The 21,184-nt window shown below is 34.5% G+C and overlaps 1 protein-coding gene across 4 annotated transcripts in view; it reads right to left on the minus strand.

Moving 5' to 3' along the window:
- The window catches only part of MNS1 (meiosis specific nuclear structural 1), a 254,471-nt gene extending 236,185 nt beyond the window's left edge, over window positions 1–18,286 (minus strand). For 3 of the 4 annotated variants that reach the window (XM_074366177.1, XM_074366178.1, XM_074366174.1), the window contains exon 1: window positions 18,161–18,286. The gene's annotated coding sequence lies outside the window, so the exon portion shown is untranslated. Of the gene's footprint in view, window positions 1–1,096; window positions 1,517–18,160 lie in introns of those variants that run through there. The other variant, XM_074366175.1, reaches the window with a different exon arrangement.
- Window positions 18,287–21,184: the final 2,898 nt, after the last annotated feature.

Raw genomic sequence — 21,184 nt, forward strand, 5'->3', positions numbered from 1 at the left:
AACAAATTTGTTGTGTAGACTTCATGAGATTATTCTGTTACCTCAAATTCTTAGCTTATAGTTCTCTAGTTTATTATGTTTGGTGACTCTTCCTTATGCTATATCACCTGATGCTGTTTGTAAATTTTTAATGCTATCTTAACTTTAATGGGGGCTTGCTTTATACATATGAGTTAATAATAGATTCTGGGGTGTGGAAAGATATCTATGGAGCAGTTTTGTGGTTTCTTTTTTCCCCTGCCTGCTGGATGCCACCAGTTATTGTAATAGTTACTGATAATTTTTAAATTAACGTCTTATACGTGGGGTAGAATAAATTCAGATCTTGTATACCATTCCCCAAGTGAGACCGCTGGTGGAATGGTCTCAGGATTTAATATTAAAGACCACCCTCTTCTGCCTCCACTTCACAAAATCAGGCAGAGGGCCAGAAACTTTTGCATCTTCTCAAAATTTCATGGGTGAAGTTTTTCTAGACTTCTTTTCATAGAAATACAAAATATGATCCCCTTTTGGGGGATCCTAGATTTATTCAAGGGGCTCAGTTCCCATTCCTTATTTGGGTCCAGGGCTATATCCAAAGTTAGCCAAGCCACTATAAAAACATTAAAACCCCAATCCCTAATTATTAGGCCTGATTAGGACTTCCCCTCCGGTTATGGAGGAGTAGGTAATTTGAATCAATCCTCCTGTTGAATACAACTTAAAAAGTGTTAGACTAGAACAATCATATTCTTAGAAGCATCTAAAAAATGTACCACATATTGAAATATTGGCACTACATCCAGAGTAGAGGATAACAATTCAGAGATTTGCTTTTTCCCAGGGAACATTTGCTGATTCAGAAAAGGTTGCTGAGAAAGAGTTCTTTCTCGTTCTACCTTTTATTCTATGCAGGCCTTCAGAGGATTGGAAGAGGCCCACTCACACTGGGTGGGGGAGGGGGCACCTGCTTTACTCAATTTATTCATCAAATGTTAATCTCATCTAGGAACATCCTCACAGACACACCCAGCAATAATGTTTATCCAAATATCTGGGCACCGTGGCCCAGTCAACATGACACATAAAATTAACCAACACAATTGGTTCTTACCTGTAGCCCAGTTTTAGAAGCACTGCTCTGGGGTACTGTGAAGAATTAGATTTGAAGCCTGAAACTTTCTTCAAGGAGTTAACAGTCATCTCGATGGTCAGGTGCTTCTCACAATAAGTAGGAGGACAAGTTTAGAGAATGGTCAGTTTAGGATGGAGAAATTGGAAGAAATGATATTCTAACAAAGGTTTGCTTTAGGTAGATCTAGAAACCTATTCACTTTTATTTTCATATCCCCATACAAGAGAGGAAAATTCTAAACATGGGATTTTGATCTCGTTCTTTCAAGCAACAAACTACTTCAGAATTCTAACGCAGGTTTGTTGCATTGAACAAGAAAGATGACTTTAATTTTCTAGCATAATTTGAAAACTTGCCATTCAATTACTAAATATTTTAAAACTTTTCAGTATGTTCCCTCTTGTATTCTTATAAACCTTTTATGAGTTGGGGGAAAATCACTGTAGCATTCATGAATAAGTAAGCACAAAGAGTGCACTGGTGCAAATTCAATAATCCTCCCTATTTTGTTTTGTCATTTGGCAGCAAGAATATACTTAACATCTAAACATAATCAGCATTGAATTTGTGATGTTTTATTCTAAAGCTCTAAATTTAAAAATAGAGAGTTCGAATCTATTTATCTTCTTATAGTATATTTAGTCATCAGAGGCAACTGTTGAGTGTGAATCCTGTTTCCTATCAGCAAAGTGTGGAACCATTCTCCATTTGGTGAAGCATCTTTGTCACAGCAACTGAGAAAAAGTGCATGAAGAAATGAGAAAACCCGGTGATGCATTCTTATCTTAATCAAAGGCCGATTTCTGACTACTTTCAGGTTATAATCAAGCTAGGCTCAGGGCTAACCACTGTTAGCAGAACAGAAAACAACCTCAGAACAGGCTTAGATCACCTGAATCCCAAACTCCATTTTCCTATTCGGTAGGACTTAGCTAACTTTGGAAATGTTATCAGAGCTCTCCAAGTCTCTTTTTATTAATTTATACAAAAGAAAATGACAGTATATACCTCATAGAGTTGTCATACTATTCAATGACATAACCTATTTAAAATCAATAGCACATCTTTAGAGATACACTGAGTAGGTGATGGTCCCTTCCATCTCTCTTCCAGTTTTCTACCATCTTGACTCGTCCCCAGATAGAATGTACCTGGACTTCTCTTGTTGTCTAAACCCCAGTTTGGATAATGCCATGTAATATTGAGAGGCTGAAGTTGATCTAAAATGGGAGGAAGAAAATAGTCCATGTCAAATATCAACATTTGATGGAAATGAAACTGAGGGGCACGGTAAGTCCAGATAAATTGGAAGCTCTTGAGAATCACAGTAATGTGAGCCTACCAAGATGTCTGTTGCTTAAATTGAGCTGTTGCTGTATTGTATCAGTCCAAGACATACTGGACGAGAGAAAAAGGGTTTCTCCCATAAGTAACTGAAGTTAGTTTGCAAATACTCTTAGAGGCAGGAGTTTAACTCCTTGAATGTGTTCCAATTTGAAGATTATAACAGCTCCCTATAGCCTTCTACTGCCGTCAGGTTTTTCTGATGTCAGCCTATCCTTTGCACATTGGTACTTGAATGTTAGCTCCTTTAAATAAAATTAAGAAATAAACAAAAATCCATATAAGAGCTTAAATGTACAATTTTGCCTAATTCCAAAATTCCATTAATATTATAGTAAAGGCGTAAAATGACAATAACTGGGTATACCCCTTCCTCATCAACACCCCATCCTACATCTCCAAAGGTACCTACTGCACTGACTTTTAAAAAAAATTATGGTAAGGCATATAAAACAACATTTACCATCTTTACCATTTTTAAGTGCACAGTACAGTAGTGTTATGTACATTCACCCTGTTGAGTAACTGATCTCTAGAACACTTTTCACCTTGCAAAACTGAAACACTGAACCCAGTAGATAATAACATTACCCCCTCCGTCCAGCCCCTGGCAACCACCATTCTACTTTCTGTCTCTTGATTTTGACCAATCTAAGTACTTCATATAAGAGAAATCATACTGCATTTGTCTTTTTGTAACCACCTTATTTCACTTAGCATAATACCCTTAAAGGTCATCCATGTTGTAGCATTTACCAGAGTTTTATTCCTTTTTAAGAATGAATAATATTCCATTGTATGTGTATACCATATTTTGCTTATCCATTCACTCATCAATGGATAGTTGGCTTGCTTCAACCCTTTGGCTATTATGAATAATGAGTTATAAACTTGGGTGTACAGATATCTCTTTAAGACCTGCTTTCAATTATTTTGGGTATATTTCCAGATATGGAATTGCTGGATCATATGAATTCTATTTTTAATTGTTTGAGGATACACCAAACTGTTTCCCACAGTAGCTGTACCATTTAACATTCCCATCAACAATCCACAAGCATTTTAACTTCTCTACAACCTTGCCAACACTTGTTAGTTCTGTTTGGTGGACAGCAGGTATCCCAATAGATGTCCAGTGGTGTTGCATTGTAGTTTTGAGTTGATTTCCCTAATTATTTGTGATGTTGAGCAACTTTTCATGTGTTTCTTGGTAATTTTTTATCTTCTCTGGAGAAATGTCTACTCAAGTCCTTTGCCCATTTTTGAAGTGGGTTTTTTATTTTTGTTATTATTGTTGAGTTGCAGGAATTCTTTTTACATTCTTGATATTTATCCTTTATCAGATATATGACTTGTAAATATTTTCTTCCATTTGGTGGGTTATCTTTTTTACAGTGTTGACAGTGTTTTCGGATGAACAAAATATTAAAAACTTGATATAGTCCTCTTTGTCTATTTTTTCTGTTGCCTGTGTCTTTAATGTCATTGACTGACTGATTTTTGACAAGAGAGCCAAGACCCTTCAATAGGAAAAGAAAAGTCTCTTCAATAAATCATGCTGGGACAATTTGATATCACACACAAAAGAATTAAGTCGTACCCATACCTCGCACTATACAGAAAAATTAAATGGATCAATATAGGAGTTAAAACTAGAAACTCCTAGAAGAAAATATAGTAAATCTTCATAACCTTGGATTTGACAATGAATTCTTATATATTATATGAAAATCACAGCAACAAAAGAAAAATAGATAAAATGGACTTCATCAAAGTTTAATGCATCAAAGGACATAATCAAAAAGTGAACATTATAGAGAATGAGAAAGAATATTTACAAATGATATATCTGACAAGGGTCTAGGATCTAGAATATATAAAAACTCTTACAACTCAGCAACAGAAAAAGAAAAACACCTCAATTTTTAAAATGGCAAAGGATTTGTATAGACATTTCTCCAAGGAAGATATACAAATGGCCAAGAAGCACACAAAAAAATGCTTAATATCCTTGATTATTATGGAATTGCAAATCAAGACTACAGTGAGGTACCACTTCCCATCCACCAGGGTGGCAATAACAACAACAACAACAACAAACAAACAAACAAACAACAATGGGATAAAACAAGTGCCAGTGAGGATGTGGAGAAATTGGAAACTTTAAAGTTTACGCATTGCTGGTAAAAAAGTAAACTAGTCCAGTGTCTGTGGAAAACAGTTCTGTGATTCCTCAAAAAGTTACAAATAGAATTACCATATGACTCCACAATTTCACTCCAAGGTATATACCCAAAAGAACTGAAAACACATTATTCAAGAAGCACATATACATGCATATTTATAGCAGCACTATTCATAATAGCAAAAAGATGAAAACAATCCAAATGCCCATCAACAAGTGAATAAAAAAACAAATTATGATACATATGTACAATGGCATATTATTTAGCAATAAAGAAGAAAGAAGTTTTGATATATGCCATAGCATAAATGAACCTCAGAAATGTTATGAAAACTTAAAGAATCCAGATACAAAAGGTCACATATATTGTATGATTCTGTATATATTAAGTACCCAGATTAGATAAATCCATAGAGATATAATGCAAATTGATAGGGGATTAGCCAAAATGGCTGAGTAGAAAGACCCTGAGCTCACTTCTTCTCACAGGTACACCAAAATCACAGCTATTGGCAGAATAACTACTGATGAAGAAGACCAGAACCCACCAGAAAAAAATCTTCTACAACTAAAGATAAAAAGAAGGAACCACAATGAGAAAGGCAGGAAGGGAAGACTCACAATATAATCAAATCCCATACCCTCCAAAAAGACCTGTATGTTTGCTGCCTACAAGAGACTCACTTCAGATCTAAAGACACACACAGTTTGAAAATGAAGGGATGGAAAAAGGTGTTCCATGCAAATGGAAATCAAAAGAAAGCTAGGGTAGCAATACATATATCAGACAAAATAGACTCTAAAATAAAGACTGTTACAAAAGACAAAGAAGGACACTACGTAATGATTAAGGGATCAATCCAAGAAGAAGATAAAACAATTGTAAATATATATACACCCAAAATAGGAGCACCAAAAATGTAAGAAAAATATTAACAGACATAAAGAGAGAAATTGATAGTAACACAATAATAGTAAGGGACATTTACCCCATTTGCATCAATGGACAGACCATCCAGACAGAAAATCAAAAGGAAATACTGACCTTAAATGATGCATTAGACCAGATGAACTTAATTAGATATACAGAATATTCCATCGAAAAGCAGAATACCCTTTCTTTTGAAGTGCACATGAAACATTTTCCAGGATACATTACATGCTAGGCCACAAGACAAGTCTTAGTAAATTTAAGAAAACTGAAATCATACCAAGCATCTTTTCCAACCACAAAACAATGAGACTAGAAATCAACTACAAGAAAGAAACTGCAAAAAACACAAGCACGTGGAGGCTAAACAACATGCTACTAAACAACCAATGGATCACTGAAGAAATCAAAGAGGAAATCAAAAAATACATGAAGACAAATGAAAATGAAAATACAATGATTGAGATTCTATTGGACGTAGCAAAACATTTCTAAGAAAAGTTTATAGCAATACAAGCTTACCTCAGGAAACAAGGAAAACCTCAAACAACCTAACCTTACACCTAAAGGAGCTAGAAAAAGAACAAAACCCAAATTTGGTAGAGGGAAGGAAATAACAAAGATCAGAGCAAGAAATATATAAAATAGAGACTAAAAATAAAAACAATAGGAAAGGTCAATGAAATGAAGAGCTGGCTCTTTGAAAAGAGAAACAAAATAGATAAACCTTTAGCCAGACTCTTCAAGAAAAAAGACTCACCAAATCAATAAAATCAAAAATGAAAAGGAAGTTTACAAGTGACACCGCTGAAATACAAAGGAACGTAAGAGACTACTTTTCATCACTGTAAATAGAAGTGTAAGAAGATGTAAAAGGGAAGTGTCCTCCTCAGTCGTTTTTATAAAGAATTAACTTTTTAAGAGTGGTTTTAAGTTCACAGTAAAATTGAGAGGGATATATAGAGATTTCCTATATACTTTCTGCCGAAGAATTTTTTAAAGCTTTTTTTAACATGAAGAATTATGTTATATGAAGGAAATTTTGATGGCTAATACTTTACTATCGAGACAATTCTTTTTAGTATTTATTTATGAATATCATAGAATCATTTGATCGAGCCTCATTAACATTTGTCTGTTGGATTCTATTCCTGAGTTTGAAATTACTATGTTAAATTTTTGTATTTATAGTTTTTACTTGATCTAAACTGGCCACATTAAAACTCCTAATGGTTCCTATATTTACCAGATGAAGCAAAGAATGTAAAAAAATTTCACTGCGAAATGTGTCATCCGCCAGGAATTTCATCAAATTGTCTTTGCCCACCAGCTACAATAAAGCTAATGTATCTTCTAACATAAAATAGTGCACTGGTTTTGTTGAGGTTTATTTACCAGCCTAAAGATTATTTCAGCAAACCCAGGGCTCTAAATGACAACCACATGGCTAATTGCACTGTAATGTGTTTTCTTTTCAATTTAGTCAGGTTTAATTCTGTATCTAACAGAACAAGTGCCTTACAAATGTTGTGATTGGTATAATGTGAACGAAAAATATTTTACTTATCAAGTGAACATGTTAATTCTAATGCCAGCTACTGTGTGCTTTTCAAAGTACTGCTTAGTAGTATTAATAAATATCAACAAGTTATTCATTGCTTATTAGAGAAATTAACTTTTATATTTGAGAATGAGTATTATAAGTTTATTATACACATTTGTGACTAGGAAAAATAAGATTATTAGCCCTCTTTTCTGAAAATTTTGAGCTCTGTGATTGCTAACGTTTTGAATGGAACTTGATACCTACAATGGTCACTTAATTGAACTCTTGGTTGTCATGAGATTGATCACTTAAATTTTAAAGATTTGTGGCTTACCTTATTATTCTTACATCTTTTGATAAAAAGATCTTAAATATAATGTAGTTAAATTTATTGATCTTCTATTATGGTTAGTGCTTTTTGTATTCTGTTTAAGTAAATTTTCCATACCCCAAAGTCACAAAGTCATTCTTCTATATTCTCTCTCAAAGTTTTATCATTCACTCTTTCACACTTAGATTATAATCTCACCCTGAATTGTTTTCATGTGCAGTGTAAGATAAGGTCAAGTTCATCTTTTTCATTTTTTCATCTTGATGGGCCTTCCTTTCCTCTCTCATCTGGAATACAATCTTTATCATAAATCAGGGGTCTATTATAGCAGAGCTACAATGTCATTGCACAATAAATACAATGATTTGCCATCTAATTTGAAGACAAAATATTCTACACTCCACTGTGCTTTAAAAATGTGACATTTAGAGTTCATTTTTGTCTGCCTTACTTGTTTTGCCATAAAGAGGATGCACTGGCAATAAAAATAAAATAAAATGTTGCACTTTGACCGTACACATGACATTGAATGTGTACACTGTTCAGTTATAACTGCATCATTGCAGTTTACAGTGGCATAACACAACAGTGGGAGGTGGTGGGAGTGCTACATGTGATCTCTGCTGCAACCACTCAACTCTGCTGTTGAGTGTAAAGGCAGCCACTGACAGAATGTAAGCAAATAAGTGAGGTTGTGTTCCAATAAAACTTTAAGTTCAAGGAAATTTAAATTTCATACGATTTTCAGATATTACAAAACATTGTCCTTTAGATTTTTTCCAACCATTAAAAAAATGTAATAACTATTCTTCTCACAGGCTGTACAAAAGCAAGAAGAAGACTGATTTGGCTATTGGATCATAGTTTGCCAGCTCCTAAGTTAGAAGGTCATCAGAATAATATTTATCAAAATGCTCTTTAAGGAACTCTAATTCTAGGAAATATTTCTCGAGAACAAAAAGTCAAATAACATTTATAAAGAGCTGTATATACTATACTTCCCAGTTGTAGATTCATACTATGGATATTAAACACTATGAAAATTTCTGCAATAAAGAAACATCTATCTTTGCCTAATCCAGCTGTAACAAGCCTTATTTATTTGCCAGAGAACTCTTATTTACACACAACACTCCCGTTTGCATGCCGCAGAACCCAGGTGTGGAATATACTTGGAGAAATGTTGCAATGATCCGGTCTACTTATTTTAACAAGTGAGTGAAATGAAGTAACAAAGTGATGGGAATAAAAACGTTCTAATTCTTCTAGAAAAGTATTGATCATTTATTGCCCCTAATGATAGTACCAAGAACTGATGAAAAATCCAGCCTAATCTATCAATAACTTCTTACAATAATCAGCCAATCAATGATAGCCCCCCTGAAAGTCAGCCACTAAATGACAGTACACATGCTTCTGAAGATCAGACAATCATCGATAGTCTTATTTAAATAACTATAATAAATAGCTAAAGATGAACCAATCCCTAAACATGTCTTTCAAATCTCCAAGCTTATATATAATGAAACAAATGTTAACAGTTTATGGGAAAGGGTGACTGTATAAATGAATTCATTAGTTTGAAACAAATAATTTTCCATTAGAATCCAGTGTGTTCAAATACCCTTCCAGGTAAAATGGTTGAGAGATCACATCTTCCTCATCCTGAAGACATTTTTGGCATTTAAAGTAAAAACAAGTTCCAGAGACTACATGTTTGGCTACAGAAGTTTAATTTCTGGGCCTATTCCTGAGATTCATAGGTCTTTACCTTTTATCTATTGGCTCTTTATATCTGAAAGTAGCTTTAGAAGCCTAGTTGTTATTCTGGCAATAAAATTTTGGTAGGTTGCTTAACTGCTGAGAATAAAAATGTTCTCATCCTCTGTCCTAGGAAAGGACTGGTCTTCTCTGCCCATAACATCAAGTAACCTCCAGAATCAGGTTTCAAACATGTCACAATCTATCAGTGACAACTTCGCATCAGCAACTATGCTTCTGAAAGTCAGAACATTCATCACCAAGCTCAAACTTTTAGCATGTCCTTATTTCCTTTCTCAAATTACAAGTTAGTCAATCATTCAGCTCTTTACTGAATGCCTACTATGTGCTATGATGCTCTAGGTCACCAGTGCTCAACTTTGGCCACATACAGACCAACTATAAAGATTTAAAATCATGATCCCTTGGTCCTACTCACAATAATATTTCTGTCTAGGGTGTAGCCTGAACATTAAATTTTTAATAAAGCTTTACTGGTTCTTACCCACAAGAATTGAAAACAAGGTCTTGAAGAGGTATCTGTAAACCTTTGTTCATAACAGCATTATTCATAATAGCTAAAACATGGAAGAAACTCAAGTGTCCATCTACAGATGAATGGAAACACAAAATGTAGTGTATACTTACAATAAAATATCATTCACCCTTAAAAAAGGAATACAATTCTGACACATGCTACAACATGGATGAACCTTGAGGACATTATGTTAAGTGAAATAAGCTAGTTACAAAAAAGACAAATACTATATGAATCCACTTGTAGGAGGAACTTAGAGTAGTCAAAATAAAGAGACAGAAAGTAGAATGGTGGTTGCTAGGAGCTGGAGGGAGGAGAGAATAAGGAGTTATTGTTTAATGGACATAGGATTTCAATTTTGCAAGACGAGAAAAGTTCTGGAGATGAATAGTAATATTGATTACACATCAATATGAACATACTCAATACCACTGAATTGTACACTTAATATGGTTAAGATAATAAATTTCATGTTACCTGTATTTTACCACAATAAAAAAATTTTTTTAAAGTATTGGTCATAGACAAATGGTTTATTCTAGAGCCTCAGTTCTATTCCATTGATCCATATACCTGTCCTTATGCAAATACCACACTGTTGTGATTATGTAGCTTTATAGTAAGTTTTTAAATCAGGAAGTGAGTCTTTCAATTTTGTTCTGAATTTTTATCATGGAAAAGTATTGGATTTTGTTGAATGTTCTTCTGCATCAGTTGAGATGATCATGTGGTATTTTTCCTTCATTCTATCAGTGTGATATACTACAATGATTTATTTTCTTACATTAAACCATCCTTGCATTCCTAGGATAAATTCCATTTGGTTAAGTGTTTAATCTACTAATACGCTGTTGGATTTGGCTTGCTAATATTTTGTTGAGGACTTTTCTATATTCATAAAGAATACTGATCTGTAGTTTTCTTGTGATATTCTTACATGATTTTGGTATCAGGGTAATGCTGGGCTCACAGAATGAGTTACAAAGTGTTCCCTCCTTTTCTGCTTTTTTGGAAGAGTCTGAGAAGGCTTGGTGCTAATAATTCTTTAAATGCTTGGTAGAATTCACCAGAGAAGCCATCTGGCCTTGTACTTTTTTGTTGTTGTTGAGAGGTTTTAAAAATACTTACTCAATTTCTTTACTTCTTATAGCTCTGTTCAGGTCTTTTATTTCTTCTTGATTCAGTTTTGGTAATTTGTGTGTTTCTAGGTATTTGTCAATGTTATCTAGGTTATATAATTTAGGGGCATCCAATTGTTCATAATATTCTTTTATAATTTTTTTTTATTTCTCTAAGGTCAGTAGTAATGCTCCCACTTTCACTTCTGATTTGGTTATTTTTGTCTTCTTATAATACTTGTTTTGTAAGCTATTTTTACATTTTAAATCAACCAGAGTATGTTTTCTGTGGTCTGGAACTTAAAATCTTACTAACAAAGCAGGCATCCCTTACTTGCTCTTGGTTTGATGAAGTTTTTAACATTGACTTCTATCTGAAATTTTCCCTTTGATTAACTATCTATGGAAAGTGTTAAGAAAACCCTGAGTGTACTGAATGCCACTGAATTGTACACTTAGAATACTAAACTAGTAAATTTTATATTATGTATATTTTACCACAATTTTTAAAAAGGGTTCCCCTCTGGCTGAAGACTTTCCAAATTTGGCAAAGGACAGAAACCTACAGATTCAAGAAATCAGCAAATCCCAAATAGGATAATCCCAAAGAAATTCACACTCAGACACACCATAATCAAAATGCTGAAGACCAAAGACAAAGAAAATAAGTTGAAAGCAGTCAAAGAGAAACACCACCTTATTTTAGAGGAACAATGATTCAAATGACTGCTTATTTCTTACTAGAAACTATGGAGACCTAAACAAAATGGCACAGCATTTTTTAAAGTGCAGAAAGAAAAAAAAAATCTGTCCACCTAAAATTCTATATACAGTTAAAATGTTACTTAGGAATCAAGGTGAAATAAAGATGTTCTCAGATGAACAAAACCGAAGAAAATTTGTAGTCACCTGGTCTACTCTAAAAAAATTACTAAAGGAGGTTCTTCAGACAAAAGGGAAATGATACCTGAAGGAAATTGGCACATCATTAATAAAGGAGGAGCAAAGGAAACGGTAAATTTCTGGGTAAATACAATAGACTGTTTTCTCTCTTGAATTCTTTAAAATATATTTGATGTCTGAAAGCAAAAATTATAACATTATCTAGTGGACTTTTTAATACCTGTAGATGTAATATATATGATAATTACAACATAAAACAAGGAGGATAAAGGGACATATAGTGGCAAAGATTCAACATTCCACTTTAAGAGGTGAAATATTCTAAGTAAAATATGAATAGTTAGGTATGAAAGTTGTGCAGTTACTCTGGAAAAGAGTTTTTTAGCTTCTTAGAAACTTTAACATACACGTACGATGTGACCCAGGATTCCTTCTCTTAGGTGTTTACTCAAGAGAAATAAAAACCTATGGTCACACAAAAATATGTACATAAATGTTTACACCAAGTTTGTTGATAATCACCAAACAAGAAATAAGTCATATGTCCTTTAATGGGTGAATGGATTAAAAAAAAAACATGGTTTGTCCTAATAATGGATATTTAGTAATAAAAATGAACTATTAATATATGCAACATCGTGCATGAATTTCATAGGCAACTGAGTGGATGAAGCCAGGCTCAGAAGGTTACATAAGGCATTATTCTATTTATATAATAGTCTCAAAAAGATAAAACTGTAGTAACAGGGACTATATTAGTGGTTGAAATATAGTAAAAATTGAAGAACTGAAAGGAGTAGCAGGTGAATCAGAGTAAGATTTTAACTCGTGTTACACAGTGGGCAATAAAACAAGTAGATAAAATCAGTTAGGATATAAAATATTTGAACACTAAAAATTAAGAAAATTTGACCTAATGGACATATATAGAACACTGTACCCAAGAACTGCAGAATATATATACCTTTCAAATGCACATGAAACAGTAACCATAATTGACATTTACTCAGCCATGAAGACAATCTCAACACATTTCAAACACACTGAAATCATGCAGAGTAGACTCTGATAGATCACAATAAAGATACTACTACACACTTACTAAAATGGATAAAATTAAAGATAATAGCCATACCAAGTGCTGGTGGCAATTTGGAACAGAAGGAACTCTCCTATAATGATGGTGAAAATATAAAACAACATAGCCCCTTTGGAAAAACTGTTTAGCGATTTACCGAACAATTAAATATATACATACCATGTGAGCTATACATCCCACTCTTAGGCATGTATCAAAGGTAAATGAAAATATATGTCCATACAAAGACACACATGATGTTCATAGCAGCTTATGACAGCTAAAAAAATGAAAACAATCTCTACTAGTTTTCTGTGCTGCATAACAAGTTACTACAAATTTAGTGATTAAAATGGGTATTTTATTCAAATTGATTTTTGAATAGGAAATTCACTAACATAGTTCAAAATATCAAAGGTACATAAGAATATAAAGTGAAAAGACTTCATCACACCCCGGACCCTGGGACATCTACTTTCCCTCCCTACTATAATCTTTGTTTAAAGAACTTTAAAAGAGCTATTTTGTGCATATAAAAGCAAATCTGTATTTCGTGCATGTGCATGCATGCACACATGTGCATTTATATGTTTGTATGAGTATGGAGAATGGAATGGTACACACCAGGTAATTGTTATTGGTTACTTTGCACGTGTTGGATAAGGGGGAAAACTGGGAAATAAAGAAAATGTGTTAACTTTTTCTTTGTACATATTGGCATAATTTAACTGGTTCATCTGATTCTAGTCAAAAGCTCAGGATTTTGAGAAATAGATTACTTATTTGATTGCCTTTAGCAAATTTCTTATTCTTTGTGTGCCTCAACTGCCTCATTTACAAATGGAGGTACTAACAGTTCCTATCTCATAAGACTGAGAGACGATTACAACAAATAATCAATATAAAGTAATTTAGCCTAGTGCCTAGCATATTGTAAATGGTTAGTAAATGTTAGCTATAAAAAAATAACCACCTTGAATTATTTTTCAAAAACAAGAATGATTCAAAAGAGTCTAAGCACCCAAATGAAGAAGCTAGAAAGAGGAAAACAAAATAAACTTAGAGAAATGCAAAAGGAATATTTAAGGTCAAGAGTGTGGTAAATTCACACTGTATACTCTCCTCCTGCTCTGTGTATGTGAATTATAGATTCAATTAACAAGAATGACTGATTCATGCTCAAATACACAATAAGCATTTCTCTGGGTTAGAAACAGAAGGTAACAAAGTAGGAAGATGTGGCTAAATCTACAGCCCTGCAGATTTCTAGGCACAAGGAGCAGTTAGAAGCCCCTGGGAGTGTTTATTCCTCTAACGTGACAAAAGTACTCCACATGTAGCATGGAACCATGGTATAGCTGGGCTGTCTGTGTGAAAATAGTTGTGATCACTGCCTGATGTTACTGCCTCCATAAACCTGTGTAACTTTATTACTGGTGAGATCAGCAGAGAAAACTGCACAGAGACCTGAGCAAAGCTGCAAACTGTGTCTGATACTGGGCCAGCTGCAGCCCCAAACCACTTTGAGGCAGGAGTTTCTAGCCACAGAGGCCTAGTTTTGGGCTAGGGTCCTGGATGACTAGAGGGAGGAAACCACAAAACTGCCAAACAGGGAGGGGTAAGCACAGAAAGAGGCAAGAAGGAAACAAAACTCCCAATGAAAGTAAATGTGCTGATGAAAATTCCAAACCATCTGATGAAAGTTAACATTAAGAAAGAGAGCCAAGGATAGAATTCACCAAAAATAACCCAAAAGCCTGGACAAATATTTTTAAAATCTTGTTAAATGGATCCATAATCTAGAGAAAAAGAAAGAAAACTCAGGAGAAGAGCTTACTGAAGGCAGGAATCCAGAGAATTTGAGAATGTGAGTACTGAAGTTGATTTCAGCTTTGAGCCACTTGTTGAACTGGATGTCCCTGAAGAAGGAAAATAAAGCTTATGTGAAACAGGAGACTGTCCCATAAAACTGAGACCATAAAGGTCTACTCCTTAGTATGAGAGGGAATTAGAAAAACTGACACAATACTTCAACCACAGGGACTGCAAGAAACATGATCAGTTTAAGAACTGTGGTATCTGGAGGGTAGGGAGGATTTCTCCTGAGAATTTGAATTCACAGCTGGCCTTCCAGGTTTGTAGCCTGAATTTATGTTATTTTGGTAGTCCATAAAACCTCAAATCATGAATTACAAGTTGTGATGGACTAGAATGACCTCCAGACACTTGGCACAATTTAACCTTCTTCGGAGGAAACTTCCTTCATTGTAGGCCTCAAAAAATTACTGTGTGAGGAAAATTAACTTAGATCACAATAAAAGAAACCCCACTAAACATCAAGGACATAAGATCCCATATGTGAGAAGAGCAGAAACAACAGAGAGCAGACTCAAGCTGAGAAAACCTCAGAGATGAGAAAATTCAGACACAAAAATAATTTTGGTTAATATGCTTTGATGAGTTTGATAAGAAGTAAATCACAAGCAAAGTTGAAGACATAATCAAACAGAAAGTCTACAAATGAAAATATAATAATTGAAATTTTAAAAATTCAATGGATGTAGTTAATGGCAGGTTAGGTAGAGCTGAAGATATTTTTGGAAGAACTAAATATGTTATGCAGAATGTAGCCCAGAATGAACAAGAAGAAAAAGGTTAAGAGGAATGGAGGAAAGAGTAAAAACAAGTCTAACATGGACTTACTCTAAAAAGACAAAATGGAGTAGAAGCAATATTTGAATAGATAGTGGCTGAGAATGTTCCAGAAAGTCACCAATGCACAGGTTCAAAAACTTTAAGACATCAAGCAAGATAGTAAACAGAAATATGACTAAGCTTATCAATCAGGATAGGTTAGAATTATGTTGTCGTAAGCACCACAAATCTCAGTTACTAAAAGCAAAACAATTGATTTCTTCCTCATTTTGAAAGTCCACTGCAAATTGGAAGGGTGATTCTTCTCTTCACCTTAGTTACTCAAATGACAGAGCAACCACCACCTCAGACGTTACCAGTAATCAAATTAAAGGAAAGACAAGAGTCTAGATTCCAAATTGTAGAATAGATAAACAAGATTATACTGTATAGCACAGGGAAATATACACAAGATCTTATGGTAGCTCACAGAGAAAAAAATGTGACAATGAATATATATATGTCCATGTATAACTGAAAAATTGTGCTCTACACTGGAATTTGACACAACATTGTAAAATGATTATAAATCAATAAAAATGTTTAAAACAAAAAAGAGTCTAGAAAGTCTCAAATTGGCAAAAAAAAAACCCTCAATGCTTCAGTCCAGAAGTGACAATGGTCATACTTATCCACAATCATAGGCCAGACCCAGGCTGATGGCCCCATCCAACCATAAGGGAAGTGTAATCCTGCTGCGTACCTGGTTCTCTGGAGAGATCTACAGCTACATGGTGAATAGCCCTAATGACCATCACAGACCACCTTTCTGTCAACAGTTATTTGATGCACCCTCCTCCTTATAGCCAAAACACACTCTTTCTCTTCAGAGGAGAGATAAAAGTCCCATTAAATCAATGGTATCAATCTCAAATCTCAGTATTTCCCCCTAGTCTCTAAATCAGGGGATGGTATGCACTAGTCTCCTCTTGATGTGTTGACCTATGAACTAAAATGCTGTCTGTCCTGTATGCACACAATGTCAAACAAAGATAGAAAACTGTAGTAAACACTCCTATTCAGAAAGAGAAAGATGGAAGACACACAAGCAGTCACTGGTCCAAAACAATTCTCTGCTACAAGGGCCTCTACTTTGGTGGTACAAAAATTCCTTGAATAGAACCTGATTCTGCTTGCTGGGAGGGGATCCCTAATTGCTGTCCAAAGCTATTGATCGTACCATCCAGAAGGTCCTTCCTTTTTATGTAACCTTCTTGACCACAGCTGAGGGGGACAGTAGGGAATATGTTCTATTTGGGTACCAAGCAACTTTCTCCATATCCTACTCCATGTAGAAAATTCAGGCCCAAGGGTCACTTTAAGTTGATCAGTCATAAAATTTTAGTCTAGAATTGTGGTTTCTTTGACAGTTAAAATCTCTCAAAATTTCTGCTTCTTATTTACGTGATTCCAGTCAGCAAGGAGCCAATACTCACACCCACAAAGTTAAAGACATGCTTGCCCCCAGCTCCTGTCTACAACTGACCGAAGTACCTTGAGCCCATGAGGCACGGGTAGAAGACTGACACTTTAGCACCCGTTTCCTAAGTCATCTAATATATCTGAACAAATTAGCTGGGCATTGGTATTTCTGATTCCTGATAGATATTAACATTTAGGATGTGGGAATGAGGAACCAAAATTTCTGAGAATTCTCAGGTATCCCTAAATTATGCAGAATCGTCATTCTGTATTTTCATGATACCATATTTAATATACTTTTAAATAGTTAGGAGTGACCATAATAAACACTGAATCATTTTTCTATGACAGTTATACTAAATGTTTCCGATGTTTTCTGTTAAAAAAGACATAATGATAAACATATAGTTTATTAATATGAACCAATGTATTGTGATAAGATTGTATATTTTGATACCATTAAATCCACCTGACATAGATATCTGATAACGTTACATTAAATACAGGGAACATCAACATAAATGCCAAATAAAAATCATTTTAAAAATCAGAAGCATTACAAATATTTGTTTAGAAGTTTTTCTTAATACGAAATTTAAAAAGTCACAACATATTAATTGCCCTGATAGTCTTTATTTTGCAACAAATATTTCAGACATAGAAATTTTTCTTTTATTTTTGCATTGATATAGTCAAGTTCTTAAGGATTGTCCAAAGACATCTTTAAGTTGGTATTACATTACATGTTGCTTCATAGAAGCTCTTTTCCTTTTTTTAATGATAAAAATATTTTGTCTGCTTGCCCTGATTTTGGTCTTGCTGTTGCAATTGATAATTGCTTTTGCTAATTTAGAATTTGTTTTAGTTTCTGATCTCATTTCAGACTGTTCCACAACATTTACTTCTTTTTGCATTTCTTGTTAAAGGATTTGCAAAGAATAGCACCCTTTGGCAAATAACCATGTACTGGGAAACGCCACCAAATTCATTTGGTAGTATTTGAATAATGTTAAATTTCTATTTCGTATCAAGGGTAATAGCACCACACAGAATCACAAGTCAAACTGCTAATTTATGGAATTATTTTGCCTCCACAACATGTTATTTTTAGAATATCATCGATGGGATCTGCATAAAGTATCCTAAGTATATAAACCTATTAATATTTATTTTACTTATAAGAATGACTCACCGTTAGCAGCAGAGAGGGGCATGAATGCACATTTATAACATGGCAATAGCTACAAATCAGTGATCAGATTGTGACCACTTCTCTTCTATGGGCTCCTGCTCTGGCTCCTAGAAATGATGACTTTACTCTTGGACTACACGTGTCAGCATCCTCTGCTCTTACTTCAGTGGATTCCTACAAAACAGCAATGGCTCTAAATTTATACTAAGCTTTAATCCTCACAGGAGAGTTACAACACCTTTTCCTGTTTCATCAATTTCTTGACTGATTTGTCTTGAAATTCAGAAAAATATACGTTTCCCAAGAAATGCTGTGAAGGAATTTCCGCATAGTAAACACTTTGGGGACCCTCCATAACCTAAACTCGTGATATGATATGGCCATATTCTTAATTTAATTAAGCTTTCTTGTTTAGGCCTTCTTTTATTGGCTGCGGATGAAAAGCCTGGCCTCTTCTAACCCTGCAAGTATCTGAATTTTTGAACTTTTTCTATTCTCTTTTGTTCCCATTTGCAATCTTACTGTTTTTCTCATCTTCATTCTTAAAGTACCTCATCAAATGCAGCTAATATAGTAACCAAAACATGCTGTTAACATTGTTATCTAAACTCCTCCAAAAAAACAAACTCAGTGTTAATCTAGTAAAAGTGAAACACGCACAATTTTTTTTAGTGCCTACATACATACAAAAGTCCTATTACAGTGAAGTCAGTACAAGCGAGTGGTCCTGGAGTAACAATTTTTGATGTAACAAAAAAAATCATGTCAACCATGAAATCAAAAAATGACATTACAGAAGCCTATAAAAATGTAATGCTATTAAAACTTCTATAGTTAGTATATCTTTAAATCACATGCTGTCTTTCCTATTAATAAAATATTCACTATCCCTCCTCAATTCCTCAATTTCTATTAATAAAAGAGACCAGTAGGTCCTTTTCTTTAGGTTAAGAGGTCCTCCATTCCATATGAATATAATCATTGTTGGAATAATAAATAAAACTGTAAGTAGTACCATCAATGGGAGAGTTATTTGCAAAAACTGGTTTATTTTAAAAGGGATATTCAGTATAAATGCTGGGGATTATAGATACGATATAAAACACCAAATTCAGAATCAGATCAAATTGGGTTCAAACCTTGGCTTTGTGACCTTAAGCAAATAACTGCCCAGATATTTGGTTTCCTTACCTTTCCACTTATAGCCAAAGCAAGATGACTCATATCTTTCCAATTCCTTTTAAAAATATTTAGAATAGTTCTTAAAATTTTTATAGAGTGAGAAAAATTCCAATTTCCTCCCTAAAACATTGGAGAGATGCAAAGGGGAAGAAATAACACAAATAAATATAGCATTCAGATTTTCAATGTAAAATAAAAGCACATCCACAAAATGAATATAATACTTCTTAGTATCACTGAACTGCATTTATAATCAATCATAATTCTATGTTAGGTAACAGGGAACTAAAACATAGTAAAGCACCCTGGTAGTTCTCAGGCAGTCCCTACTGGCTTTCATAGTCATATCAAGAAAGTCTAAGCACTTGTGTATTGGTTTGTTATGATTTCAAATCCACTTGTTTATTATGACTTAAGTGAAGTTTTTAATCTAAGGGTGAATTTACTTACATTGAGGAAGCTGTGCCAGGATGATGGCATCAACATGTTGTTGATACGTACTCAGTAGTTTAGCTGTTAAAGAGTACCGCTAGGGGCGCTAATTGATAGGAAGATATGGACGAGCAGTCAACATGTGATGGGCATTTAAACTTTAAATACCAAGAATTTGTGAGGACTTACCAAGAGTGTTTGGTTGGGGCAAGGCTACATTTTGCTGATTTAAATAGCTCTCTGAAGATCTTGAGATAATTGCTCCTGCCGTGGCCAGGCCACTCTTGGTCCGCAGCAGTGTTAAAGCATGCAGCAGTCTTTGGAAGAGAAGGGACATCTGTCCCTGTCTTGGAGGCTACCCCTGGAAGGCAGTGGTGCAAGCCATATAATGGTCCCTGGACCAGTAACATTTGGGGCAGCCCAGCCTGCCTACCAACAGTGGTGCTGTCACCCCCTAACAACATGCCCCAGCAGCAAGGGACCTAAGCTGACAGCTGATACCCAGCTTTTAGCTGGAAGGACTGATCCTTCTGAGAATGAATTCATGGAAAGGTACACTTCAACTAAATAATCTTTTATCTCCCCTTTGCCTGGAACAATATTGTAATCAATCTATTATTGGTTTGGAGTGTGTTATTTCTTTATTAGCTTATTAACAAACATTATCCTGCATGCTATTGGCTTGTGAAACATGATTATTATAAACTGTAATTCCCACAGTGAACCTATGTGAAACAAATTACTGGCAAAGAAAACCTCACTCCCTGACCACAATCTGTCCGGACAAAACAGCACTCCAAAGCAGATGTAAGCAAACTACAGTCCATGGGCCAAACCCAACCAACATTCTGTTTTTGTAAATAAAGTTTTATTGGAACACAAACACGCTATCATTTACATATTGTCCACAGCTGCTTTCAAGCTACAAGGACAAGCTGGATAATTGTGACCACACAGCCCACAATTATTTACTATCTGGCTCTACACAGAAAGTTTGCTGACGCCTGTTCTAAAGCATTGCTACTCAAAGGTTTGGTTTGTATTCCTCAATTGTTTGTTCCTGATCAGAAAAGAGATAAGGAGATTATGCAAAAACATAAAACAATTATGTTACCGAGTACAATGTTTATATCAATTTTTTGTTTTCATTGCTAGACTTTCTCAATGAAGGATTTACAGTCTGGTATGGTTTCCTTTTCTCATAGTGGATGAGTATAAACAGTTCATTGATCAGGTATTTTTAATACCACTACAATAAGTATTTAGGAGCAGGAGAAGGAACTACTCAAAGCTCAAAAGGGATTATCGTATCACATTTTGGCATAGTGCTCTAGGGTTTTGCAGCAGTAGGTAGCAGGCTTGGCAACTAAATGAGTAAGATTCAGGAAGTAGTCCATGCATAGACTCTTT

The sequence above is a fragment of the Camelus bactrianus genome, chromosome 6 (genome assembly GCF_048773025.1).
Source record: "Camelus bactrianus isolate YW-2024 breed Bactrian camel chromosome 6, ASM4877302v1, whole genome shotgun sequence".
Lineage (NCBI taxonomy): Eukaryota > Metazoa > Chordata > Mammalia > Artiodactyla > Camelidae > Camelus > Camelus bactrianus.